This window comes from Populus euphratica, unplaced genomic scaffold, assembly GCF_000495115.2.
Source record: "Populus euphratica unplaced genomic scaffold, PopEup_1.0 scaffold1420.1, whole genome shotgun sequence".
Classification (NCBI taxonomy): domain Eukaryota; kingdom Viridiplantae; phylum Streptophyta; class Magnoliopsida; order Malpighiales; family Salicaceae; genus Populus; species Populus euphratica.
This window is the reverse complement of record NW_011501272.1, coordinates 29,860-44,532: the sequence shown is the minus strand read 5'-3', so window position 1 is coordinate 44,532 and position 14,673 is coordinate 29,860.

Genomic DNA, 14,673 nt, shown 5'->3' with positions numbered 1-14,673 from the left:
GTCTGCATCAATCCTTAAAACTGAAAGACACATCGATCTAGCTATTATAGGGCTTGTTATAAAGTTTTAAATAAAATACATTAAGCCAATATTGGTCTCTAAAACTTGGGATACACGCTAACCTAACTCTTAAAACCCAAGCTTAAGTAAAATATAATGGTAACTTGACAAAAACTCATCAACATTGATTTTTCTTCTTTTTGGAAAATAAATATTTACATGCATATGCATATATAAAAACAAAATGTAAAATAAAACTAAGGCCCATTGTTTGCTGGAAAGTAGTTTTTTTTTGGAAAGTGGTTTTCTTGGAAAGTGAATTTCTAAAAAGTAAATTATTTTTTAATGTTTGGTAGTGTCATGAAAAATAAATTGGAAAACATTTTTCAGTGTTTTGTTATGTTATGAAAAATAAATTAGAAAATAATTTATTAATGTTTTATTTTTTTTCAACTTTATTAAAATAATATTGAACAAATCTTAGAAATTAAAAAGTTGAATGAGAATGAAATTTTAAAAAAATTATAAATTATCTCAAATAAAATAAATAATAATCAAAATAATGGATATCAAATGTAACAAATAAAAAAAATTAAAAGATGATGAAATTAAAAAAAATAATTTTATAAATTATTTCAAATAAAATAAGTAACAATCAAAAGAATGAGGACCAAACTTGATAGATAAAAAAATTTAATTAAAAAATGATAAGAGAAAAACAAATAACAATCATAAAAATAAAGATCAAAGTTAATATAAAAATCAAATTTTAAGGGATGAAATTGAAAAAAAAAACAAACAAAATATATATATCAATCAAAAGTTTGAGAAACAAATTTGATATAATAAGCAAATAATATGATATTTCTAAAATATTCACAACTTTTGGAAAGTGTTTTCCGCCCAAAATTAAAGAAAAAAACTTTTCTAAAAATGAAGTTAAATTTTCCTGACTGAAAAGTGTTTTCCATTGATCAACTTTCTTAATAACAAATAAATATATGAAAGTTTGAAAAGTGATTTTCAGAAAATTACTTTCTGGGAAAACAAATTGATTAGTACTTAAAAGTGTATTTTTATCAAGGTTTTATATCATCATTTTGCACTTGAAGTATCAATAACTCCTTAACTAAAGCATGTTTTATAATAATATATCTAATAATATAAGATACCTTTAATATTATTATTATTATTAGTATTACTTGAGGCCTATCACATAAATAAAAGGATTGATTGATGACTTGAAGAACTTAATTATTATTATTATTATTATTATTATTATTATTATTATTATTATTATTATTATTATTATTGCTACTATTACTATTGTTGTTGTTATTTATAATTTGTACAATTAACCTACTTGTGATTCGACCCCGGTCTTGCCGGGTTATTTATTACTTCGACACTTCTGCACTTGGGAGAAGACATCAATCTTTTAGTTGTATCACAAACCCACCCTAAAATAAAATGAAAATGCATGGATGAATATTGACATTGTGTGAATAGTAACATATCTATTATTTGCTTTTATAAATAATGAACCATGCATAATTTTTAGGGGAAAAAAGAGAGAAAATAGAATGAAGAAGGATTTGAGTCACCTTTGGTCTGGTTTCAGACAAGGGAGGAGCTGTTAAGGTGATAGAGATGGTGGTATGCCAACGATTTTATGGCTTTTGGATGGTTGTCTCTTTACTTAGGTTCCTTTTTCTTTTTTCTTTATTTTCTCTTCTTTTCTCTTTCTTTCCTTTTCCTCTTTTTTTCCTTCCTCTCTATTAATGGATGGTTCACAAAACCTCTATTTTCAACCCAAAATTCTTCCTTTTCTTTTCTAAATACCTCAAAAATCTTTTCTCATTTAAAACATGAACTACTTGGATTGATAAATATTGACCTTACCTAACGTAGTTTGTTTGCATTTAAGAAGAAATTGTTTATCATGAGTTCATGGTTTTTGAACCTATTATGCATCATTACTCATAATTTAAAAGCAATATATGTAATATGCAAAGGAGAAATGGGTGTAAGAAAAAAATTTAAAAACAAAAGGGCTTCCCAATTTTTTATTATTTTTGTTTTTGTTGTGGCCACTAAGGAGGTAGGTTGCCTTTAGATGACATGGTCGTCAACCTTATTATTTTTTTTATTTAATATATTTCTCTAAGATGGTGGAATGAGATGTGAAATGTTGCTTTTAAATAAATATCAAGTTATTTACTAAAGTCAAGATATAATGTAGTATTTGTTAAAAAAAAAAAAAACAACACATGCATTAGTTCCAATGTGTTCCAAAATCAAACATGACTAAAACCTTGCTTGGTCATTCATTCATTCACTACTTATGGTTTACCTTGGTTAAATAAGTATAATTTGATAGAGCTTGTTCTTTTAGCGAATAAAATTACACCAAGTTTGATTTTGAACAACTAAAAAGAGGATCATTCCCCTTAAGAGTAGGGGTCGTGTCTATATTATTAAAGGTGAAAATTTATATTTTGGGTTCTAAAACCCTATTAAATCTTATAAATATAAGGGTTGTACTCAAATTTCAAGTATCTAAGTTATGTCGTTATATTTATCTATAGTCTTGTAAAGATAACATCTCCCAACAATTGAATAATTGACTAGCATTAGATATTTTTTCTTTGAGCTTCGGTCACTCTAGTAATCTTGACTCAAATCTTTAGGATTAGAAACAAAATGAACTAGCCTCCATTGTCTTCTCACCACCAAACCTTACCTTTCCTCCTAGTTCTTTCTAGGAGCTTCATCAATGGTTGCTTGGATATCATGCATAAATCATGGGAGTAACATTTATAGATCACTTATCTCAATCGACATGCATTCATGACATTAGAAAAGATCATGGCAATTTGTAAATCAATTTGAATTGCTCATGAAGCTGTGAATAAATGGTTGTAAAGTGTCATTTTGCATATATATATTTTTTTTGTATTGGTGTTATTGGTTCCTCCTTCAAAATATGCTCTCATAATAGGCAATTACCTTATTATAATGACCTTTCTTTGAACTAGTTCATATATCTTTAATGGTAATCTTAATATGTCCTATTATTTCACACTTTCTATAAAGATGAATGGATACATTATAAGGTTTCTATAAGCATTAGTGAATGTGAAATGATATGATTCGATTTGTGTCTTATTGAGGATGAGTCCTAGCAAATAAGACCGGGCTCATGTAAAGTTTAGCCCAATTGCCCTATCCCTAAAGATTTTTTTAGGTTTCAAATTGTCTGAATTACTAGTAAGGTAACTCTATTTTTTAACGTTATGCAATATAAGTAAGAGAGTAACTCTACAATATATCATGCATAGGGTGAGTTCTAATAAGAAGTCTAAATGAGAATAAGTAGATATAAGTTATACTCACTATCTAAATCTCCTTATTTAATCCTAAAAAGAAGTGAATCTAAAGAGCTTTTGTTGGTTTTTCTAAAATGTATAAAAACTCAAAAAATAAATGCTTGCACACTCAATCCAGTATACTAGAAATAATTGCAATAAAAATTAAACAATATAAATATAATAAATGCTTAGATATAAAGGACAATATAGACATTAAAATAAATAAATTAAGTTGAGCTGTCATGTCATGTTATCGCACCTAACATGAAAATATAACCTTTAAAAATTAAAAGAAACATAGAAAATGAAATTTTTGCATGGTTTCTTAATGAGACTTAAAATTCTAAAATATTTACATTAGCTTAGAAATATAAGTAAGGGGTTTGTTATACTTAATAAAATATAAAAATCATCAATATCGCATCCTTTCTAATTAAAGGTTATCTTAGTTATGTGTTATTTAAAAAAATATATTTTACATGATTATTTAACTATCCAAATTATCTTTAAAGCTTATTCATTAGTCATTTATTATTAATGCATGTTTTTCAAGTTAATGTCTGACCCTGAATCACTAGTCTCGCAACTTGATAATTTATTATTATTATTACTATTATTTACTATTTATTGAACTTTTTAATATTTTTTTTTCAAAAAGAGTTAAATACAATTTTATGCTCATTACATGTCGATCCCTGTACTGATGAAACTTATGGACTTATTATTGATCTCATTTTTATTTTAAATATTGTATTAGGCCTACGTTGTTCTTAAAACTAGGAGAAATATTTATCTAATTGTTAAAATCAAAATTTAAATATAATGCTAACATGATGAAAACTAATTAACTTATTATTGAGCTCATTGTAAAGTTTTCCAAAAAAGTACTAGGCTTATATTGGTCCCTAAAAGTTATAATGCCGACCTAACTATTAAAATCCAAGTTTAAATAAGACATGATTATAACTTGATGGAAACTCTTTGACATTTTTTTTTGAAAATTAATATTTACATGAACATATATGCATAAAAAGAAGAAATAATTTTATGAAATATAAACAATATCAACACCAGATGGTTTAGAACACCTCCATTTTAAACTCAAAACTCCCTTTTGTTTTCTTTTGCATTTTTTAGAGAGAAATAGTGTGTTGTTTAGTATTTTAGAGAGGTATGAGGGAGAAAATTAAGACTTGGCCAAGAACCATGAGAAATAAAAGAAGAAAGAAACAAAAATTACAAAGGTATGCAAGGAAGAAAATGGATTATTTTGACTAGGCATAAAAACAATATTGTTTTTGGTGTTTTGACTTTTTTCCTAATTTTTGCTAAAAAAACAATATTGTTTTGCCCAAAATACATTATTTTATTTATTTGAATTTTTCATATTTAAACATAGGTCCTTTAATTTTGTTATCTTTTTTAATTTGGTCATTGTAGTTTTTGTTTTTCAAATTCAATCTTTTTTCTCAATATTTCTTTCAATATAGTCTGTGATTGCATTTAAAATGATCCCTCAATTTAACTGCATTTTTCAAGTCAATCCTTGTCTTTCTTATCTCCAATTATTTAGCCAATTTTATTCATTTTTTTCAATTAATCCCCATTTTATCTCTTGTTGCATTTTTCTAGTCTTTTCATCTTTTAGTCTTTTTCTATTCAATCCTTTCCCTACTAATTTTTAATTATTTAGTTAATTTAACCATTTTCTCATTTTACTTTTCTTCTCAAACTCATCCTAATTGCATTTTTTTATATATATAATTTTTTGAATTCTTTGAAATATTTTTTTCAAATGTAAACATGATGAAAACTAGTTAATTTATTATTGATCAGATTTTAAGATTTTCTAGAAAGGCACTATGCCTATATTAGTCTCTAAAACTTAAGATATACATTGACCTAACTGTTAAAACCCAAACTTAAACAAGATATGATGATAATTTGATGAAAACTCATTGACATAGTTTTTTATTGTTTTTTTAAAATTGATATTTACATGAGTATGCATAAATAAAAAAGAAGAAGACACAATTTTATGAAATATAAATAATGTCAACATTGGATGGTCTAGAACTCTTCTATTTTTAACCTAAATTTTTCTTTTCTTTTCTTCTTTTGCATCTTTTAAGAGAGGAATTGTGTGTTGATTAGTGTTTTAGGAAGACAAGACAAAATTGAGGCCATATAATGGCCATGAACCATGAAACATAAAAGAAGAAAGAAACAAAAATTATAGAGGAATGCCATAAAGAAAATAGTTTATTTTGGTTGTGCATCAAAACAATATTGTTTTGGTGTTTTGGTTATTTTTTCCTGAATTTTACTGGAAAGTGACATCGTTTTAACCAAAACATGTTATTTTATTTATTTTGAATTTTCATTTTTAAACATAGGTCTTTTAATTTTGCTATCTTTTTAAATATGGTCCTTGTAGTTTTTTTTTTTACCAATTTTAATCTTTTTTCTCAATATTTCTTTCAATATGGTTAGTGATTGCATTTAAAATGGTCCCTCAATTTAACTTCCTTTTCCAAGTAAATCCTTGTCTTGTTTTTTCAATTATTTAGCCAATTTTATCTTCCTCTTTTTTTCTTTGCAATTCATCCTTGATTTTATCTTTGGCCTTTTTTTTTCCTTGCAATTCATCCTTGATTTTATCTTTGGTTGCATTTTTCCAATCCTTTCATTTTGTTGCCTTTTCTACTTCAATCCTTGATCTACTAATTTTTAATTGTTTAGCTAATTTAACCATTTTCTCATTTTTTATTCCTAAACTTGTTTTAATTGCTTTTTTTTCTAATTTTTTTTTTATTTTTTTGAAATACTTTTTCAATTTTTTTAAATGTTTTTTTTGCTTCTTTTTTTTAATATTTAAGATGGATAAAAAATCGAGTTATAATAACTACCATCACTTTCACCGCCATCACCATTTCAATAACACAGTCACCACAATCATTACTGTCAATTTTCTTATTATTATCACTACAATCATCAAATTAATTATGTCATAATTATAAAACATTATTATAATTTTAATAATATTGTATTTTTTTCATATCATTTTTAATCTTATAATTTTTTTATATAATATTTTTTTGGTAGAAAAGCACTTTATAAGTACAATATTTTCATCTTGAAAATATTTTACACAACACCACTTAGATCATAAAAAAGAAATGAAAGTGAAAACCAATGTCATGCAGGTGATAAGTTAAATGGTAGAGAAGAGAAGGACATTTAAAAAGGAATTTAGGGGTATTTTATAATGTGGCAAAGCCTATTTTAGAGTGATTATAAGCAAAGTCTATATTGCATATTGCAATAAATGTTTATTACTTAGTTACAACCCATTTCAACCATTGATAAGCTCGCTTGTGATTGATCTAACATAAGTATAGTTAATAGTTCGGGAAAAAGGGAAAATAACATGTATAGTTAGAGAAAGAAATTTGACACAGAATATTCAAATTAATGCAAGTTGAATTATTATTATTACTATGAAGTTTTCGGATGAGTTCAATGGCATTCATTTATTATTAACGTTGTTACAACAACAGCAACAAAAGTACTACCAATACAATGAACATATCGTTCTCGACACCTTTAGGCGATTTCCAGCATACTTTTTAATTTCTATACTTTTTGAAAGATATGATTATATAGCAAACATCTCAGATCTCTCTGGGGTTCACAAAATGTGTGCAAACATCACAGATCTCTCTGGGGTTCACAAAATGTGTTCGTATGAGCACCTAAAACACGTTAGAGAGAGAGAGAGAGAGAGAGAGAGATGTAATGAAATTGGACCATTTAAAAAATTGAAAATGAAAACAAACATACAATGGAAGAAAAAAGAAAGAGTCGGGAAAATAATTGTGAACAAAAATCCAATTGGAAAACCAGTATATTAGAAATTTGACCTATTCAATAATCTTGCTCTATCTTTTATTTGCCATGATCTCATCAAGATTCCCACTATCAAGTCACTAGAGGTTTTGTATCGTTCATGATTATTCATGCCTTGAGATTAGAGTTAAAACAAGCATGCTAATACGTTGGTAGAAATGCTCTTTAATCTCCTATCGTTCTAGTGATTAAGGATGTGTTTAGTACGTGGGATTGACAATGACAATATAAAATAGTGGTGGACAAGATTGTATTAGACTAGATTTATCTACAGTGAAGTGGATTGGATAATATGCCTTCCTATTTTATATTTGATACGCATGATCACGTCAAATGAACTTAAGATTTATTTTTGTCAATTATCTAGGTGGTGGTTAAGTGGTAAAAATTTGGGATTAAGAGGTTTGCTCCTTATGTGGTCTCAAGTTCGAGTCCTTAGTTGTTCATATAATGACCACTGGAGGCTTACATGGTCGTTAACTTCAGGGCTCGTGGGATTAGTCGTGGTGCGCGCAAGCTGGCCCGGACACCCACGTTAATCTAAAAAAAAAAAAATTATTTTTGTCTCTGAAATTATTTTAATAACTTATTTTAGTCGTTATAGTTTATTTCATAACACTTTGGTCCTTATTAGAACTTTGTGGTCCTCCGATTTTATAATATGTACAATTTAGACTCTAAATTATTGTTTTTCAGTTAAGCAACTATACGTAAATATTTACTTAATATAATTTGTCACATGCGCCAAGTCAAAAAATAAAAGTGATAAATAAATAATAATAAAATTTTGAATGATTTTTGTTTATGGTATTGGAAAAGATTATTCCACTCTTTATGGCGGGCACCAAATTTGCTTTTGTAGACAACTTTTGACAGGATAAGGATCAATTTATTTTTTTATCTTCTTCTAAGTTAATGCACCAAACAATCCATAGTATGATCTTGTCTTATTTTAAATATATACCAAACATATTATAACGTGCTTTGTCCTCTTATGTCATATTTACATAACATACCAAATACTTCCCTTAAATGTACTCTTTTAAGGGTATAGTTGATATAACATTAAAATTCAGGAAACAAAAATTGCTGCTTTTATTGCGTTGTCGATCAAGGGATGAGACAAGTCCGTATCTATTAATGAATATTCTTTATATCATAATGAATATTCTTTATAATTTTTTCTCTCTGAAGGAGGCAGAAATAATTATAAAGCTACAAAATGTTCACAAAATTAATTTGACACTGGCATTAATATATACATACATATATATACATCAATTAATTATGTATTCTTAAGAAGCTACACGCGGCGAATCTTCTGAGGAAATTGCAAGCAAATTCAGACACAGAAAAATTTTACTTTCACTTGCCCACAGCTTTGAGCGACAAAAATAATATTTTACTAAACTGATGTTGACACATTAGCTGTTGACGACTAAAGAAAACCCTATGCTGAGAGTATAATCCAAAACAACACAGTCTAATACACTGTAGCATTGCAGCGTCGAAGTCCTGCGCTCCTACGTCAAAGCAATCCAGTTGTAATCTGTACTATAAATCGATCCCTTTGACCTGTCCTTTTCCTTTGAGTCCCAATTGCAGGTTGCTTCCAGGAAGCGCTGCATCTCAGCTGGAATCCACCAGCTAGGAACTTAAGCTGTTTCTTCCTCAGCATTTAGTTTCGCAAATACTAGTTTGATATTCTCGTGTGAAAATTTCATACCGGAGAAGCTGGTTTCGCTGATGGAATCCTGTCATATTTTTTAGTATATCACATCCATTTCTCTTTTGAATTTATGGTTACTTAATGACTTCTGATTAGGTAATACAACTATTCAATCCGAAGAAAAAAAATGTTTGAGGTTAAAATAATTAAAAAAAAAAGATGAAAAAAAGATAAAAGTGCTAAGAAAATGCTTCATTCATGTGAAAAGTGAAATACCATTTTGTTCTTTTAGTTATTTGTATAACACTTAACAAATGCTAGTTACTATATTAAGCTCTATGGTCTTTTATAACAAAATATTTTACCATGTAACCTCCAATATTTTATATCTTATAATGTTGAAAATCACCTTTAACACATATCAAATGTCTAAGCTAAATAATCACCTTTAACACTTTAACACATATCAAATGTCTAAGCTAATAAGTTATAGATAAAACTATTAAATTCAAATTTAATAGGCAAAAAAAACCTCTTAAAAGATAAAAAACTACAATCATTTGGGCTACCACTCCCGAGTCCGACAAGTTGTCAAGAGGGACAAGCTCTAGTTGTTTCTTGGACCCAAGGTGCATGGACTCGAGTATGGTAACCCGAGTCCTTCTTAAACATATACCTATATTAGGTGTAATACCTTAACTTTTATTAATTGATATCGTTTATGCAAAACTAATAAGAAAAACTAACAGTTTCTTTCTAAAACTTATTTTTAACATTTTTAGGTCATTATATGGCACGCTACCAAAACACACCTAGGTTAGGATGAGTAATCAGTTTGCCCATTACCACGAGGACTTCTGCCCAACTAGATCTTCAATAACTCACTAGTTAGGTGTAAGTCCTCACTCGGGCTATGTTAGCAACCTAAGGACCAAATCAAATCTTATCACCCCAACAAGTCTTAACATTCTTAACAGTACACAATGTCATAGCGTCGCCATAACTACCAACCATCCCAGATGCTTGTAGAGGATTAAACTATCCAAAGTGGACTAGGCAGAATGACATTCATAAGAGTCCTTTAAAGTGTTGCTTGAGCTCCCTTGTTCAAACAAGTATTGAACATTCAACTCTTTAAGAACTACATTTCAAAAAAAAAAAAAGGAGTCTGGAAACTTTGATGGTTTTGTTGGTTTGAGAGGACATGTATAAAAGGTATGCAGTACATTAAAGTTGCTCATCCAGGATAATGACTAATGTGCAATATCCTCCCTATAACCTTTCAAGGGTTTATGCATGCTTGGTAAAATAATTTGGAACGAAGCTTCATCAAAGGGTTCAATGACTTTTGCATGAAGTTAATGACACACTTTAGCACCAACATACCCACTAATAAATGTTCCATGAAGTTATTTCATGTTACCCAACAAGAAGGCAAGTATACCCGGATATATTTGAAGAGGTTTAATGAGGAGATGCTCAAGGTGGAAGAGTTGCTTAAGTCAGTAGCTTTAGATGCCTTGATAAAAGGAGTAAATGAACATGCCCTTTAAAAAAAAGTTTACACCTTACTAGATAGAAGTTTTCTTAAAGTGAAGCAAGTCATGAAAAATCATATATAAGTGGAAAAATTTAATATGCTATTAATTAGTACTTAAAAATATATTTTTATCAAGGTTTTATATCAATATTTTGCACTTGAAGTATCAGTAACTCCTTAACTAAAGCATGTTTTATAATAACAAGCATGATACTATAAGATATCTTTAATTTATGATAAATATTCATCTTAAATGCAGGTCTATCATATAAATTAAAGGATTGATTGATGAGTTCAACTACTGAAATTGAGAAGACAAAGAGAAGGTGAAGCATAGAAAAGAGATGCTAGGTCAATCCAAACTGAAATACTGTTCGGTCATTGGGTCATATCTAGAGCTGTAGATCTTAAATTTCAATTTGGTTTATATGCCTAAAAAACTAAGACATAGGCTTAAAACACTCATGAGGAATGCAAGACTTAATTTTGTTGTTGGAAGTCCAAATCTTAGCAATAATGAAGAAGTCAAAATCTGTCATGTAGCCCAGACACTATTTATTGTTTAGCCCATATCTCAAGTTTCAGAAATCTAAATGCTCCAATTTTTTTTGGTTGGAAAGCTGAGACAATTTTCTAGAACTTTATGAGGAAAGTCTGTTCAAATTCTGATATTAATAATGATATTTTGTTCAGACAAGAAGATAAAGATTGTCACTAAGTCAAGATGTGGCCACCAACTCAATAATTAGTTATCAAATGAATATTTCTAAATTTTGGCCTATAGAAGGAGACATTTGCCATGCATTTAGGTGCCTTGATTTTTAGATCAAGATTATGTTCTTGCTCTCTTTCTTATTGTAATGCTTAAATTTTGCTTATATTAATCTCTTGTTTATGTTTTTTCTTTGCTTAGTTAACTTAAATCTTATTTATATTCCTATCTTGTTTATCTATGTTTCTCTTTTTTATTATGTTTAGCTAAGTTTATCATGTCAAGGTGAAAATGGTATACTAATGGTGTAAAAATAAGTATAGTATAAACTCAATATGGACCTTAATGTTTGATACTAACACATTTTGTATTTCCTATCTTGTTTACTTTTAATACTTTCTTGTTAAATGGTTAATTTAGATTTATCTTGTATAACCCTTGGTACAACAAATACTTTGCACTTTCATAACCCAATCATATAGTATAACTGACACCTAAGTTATGAAAGGAACTTGATTTGTTATTAGCATAAGTTATAATTATGAATACCTAACAACATTTACAAGTATTAGCATTATTTGACTAAGATAACTAATGTAATCATATTGAAAATTTATAATATGAATGGAACTTTCTTTGTGTGTAGTTTCCAGTTAAGTAATAAAAAGAGGTTATACTATATTTGTTTAAAATACCATTAGTGGATCCTTTAATCTTGACAATTATTTTATCATTGTTTAATCCTTTCATTAATCTTATATCTGAAAGTCATCATCGCCATCATCATCATCATTATTATTTATATAGTTAACCTTTCTGTGGTTCGACCCCAGTTTTGCCGAGTTATTTATGACTTCGATGCTTTTACACTTGGGAGAAGACATTAATCTTTTGATTGTGTTATTTATGATATGAACCTCCTTGTTTTTACAAAGACAACTATCATGGAGGACCTTCTAAGTGAACTCATTCTTCTAGTAGAAATGAAAGCTTAAGAAAGAACTATAAAGGATTAACTTATAGATGTTTGGTATATCCTATGCATTTCTTACTTCCTTCAACTAAAATGGAACCACCCATTCAAAGTTATTAGACAAATACTTACCACCTCCAATATATGTTCATTTAGAGAACTTCTCTTATACATATCATTTATATAACCTTAGGATGTACAATCATAAAACACTTACCATCTCCAAGACATGTTCCTTCAAAGAGCTTCTCTCATACCTATCACTTAGATTACCTTAGGATGTATATTTATAATGGGAATGTAAGTTTATTTTTAAAATAAAATTAATGTATCTCTAACATATATTTTCTTTCTATAAATTTCTAGTGCAGTCTTAGACTAAACTATTCTCTAAGTGATATCAAAGGACCTCTCACTAATTCACCAGGGGTTGATCTCGTAACCCTCATTCTTCAGTGCAATCTTGGACTGACACATTCTCTAGATAATGCCTAAGGACCTCTCACCAATTTTCTAAGGGTTGATCTCAGAACCTCCATTCTTTAGTGTAATCTCATATTAGAACATTTTCCAAGTGATACATAAAGGTCTTTTATTAATTCTCCAATGATTAATCTCAGATCCCTTATTCTCAAGTGTAATCTTGAACTAACAGATTCTCTAGGTGATGCCTAGGAGCCTTTCACCAATTCACCAAGGGTTAATCCTGGATTTTCTATTCTACAATGTAGTATTGGTCTAACACTTTCGTTAGGTGATGCTAAATAGGCCCCTCACCAATTGATTTTGGATCTCTTTCCTCTTCAATGTAGTCTTAGATTGACATGACTCTCAAGGAGGACTTCCAAGCTTTATATTATCTTTATGGATGATCTTGGATTTCTCACTTTTTGGTACAACTCTCTCTAGTAGAAGGCTTTCATGCCCCATTTCATTTTTAGAAGGCCATAACCCACCCATTTTTAGAAAACAACTACTCTTTAGTATGGGGCTTTCACGTTCTATAACAAATGCAATAGAGGTCACATATTTCTGCACTTTAATTTGACCACTCTTTAGTTAGAGCTCCTGATCCTTCATGCCATTACCAAGAAGGCCACAACCCTCTCACTCTTTAGTGAGATCTTTCTTTAATGGTGAGCTTCTAAGCCCCACACCAACAACTAGGAAGTCATACACATCTCTCTCTTCAGTATGATTGGTATATGGCTTTCAAGCCTTACCTTATCGCACAAACTAGGTCTTTTTTCCTTTTCAAGAACCTCTTTAACAATCTTAAGCGTGTTAAGCAATTCTAGCAATATATTATCTAACTTGTTCATTTGATAGTTTATAATGAATTGCTAAAAGCTTTAAGGTAATGATTGTAAGTCAAAGTTAACACTTAACTCATGGTCCATGACAAAATTCAATTAGCCTAATTTCTTAAAATAATCAATTATTTTTAAAACATGGGTGTTTACTAAGGACCATCTGTCATCTTGTAGTAAAACAATTCTTTAGAGATCTCATGCCTCTTAGTCTTATTGGCCTCATCAAACTATTCTTTGAGATGCATAATCATAGTATGGAAATCTATATTCTTATGTGACATACTGGCTAATATCATACATACAACTTGTTCATCATCATCAACATAACATTGATGTTCATTCATAACTTTTTCTTTAGTATCTTCTGCATGGACATTTGGAATTGCATTTTCTAGAACAAACAACCTTTTTGTCTTGCTTGAGAAAAAATCTCACATTTTAGAGCTAATCTAAAAAATTTATTCCAGTCAATTTGTTAGCATCAAGTATGTTTTATAGGGATATGCTACTACTTATTTTAATTTACCAACCTATTTATATAAAGATAGAGAATATTAGTTTCATGCATACATATTTAAATTTCAAATTTAGATAAGGTTTTTAATTCTAATTTGATCTCTCACTATTTTCTTGTAAATTAATAGCCCATTTAATTTATTCAACTTTGAATGACTCAACAAATAAAAATAAATTGATTAGGTAATAACATTGTTTATCAATCACATCTTTATATGATTCCTAAACTAGTTATATGACAACTCTTTATCTAAATATATGTTGTATGTTTCACCTAACTCATGCCTCTAACCTTATATGAACATAAATGACTCATCCAAATCATATAAGTTAGTTAAATAAAATCCAATTTTATAGCATTAAACACATTCAATTAACAATAATCTTTAAATAACTTAACAAGTTATCTATGAATAAAACTCTGGTTTTATGCATATAAAATTGTAAAACAACTATTAATATTCTTAACATGTACTTAATTTATTAAAAAGAGATTTATTATCAATTAATTAGATCTCATACATAACATGGCATAATGACACGACTAAAAGATTGATGTCTTTTACCAAGTACGGGAGTGTCGAAGTAATAAATAACCCGGTAAGACCGGCGTTGAACCACAGGGAGGTTAATTGTACAAATTATAAATACAATAATACAATAAAAACAA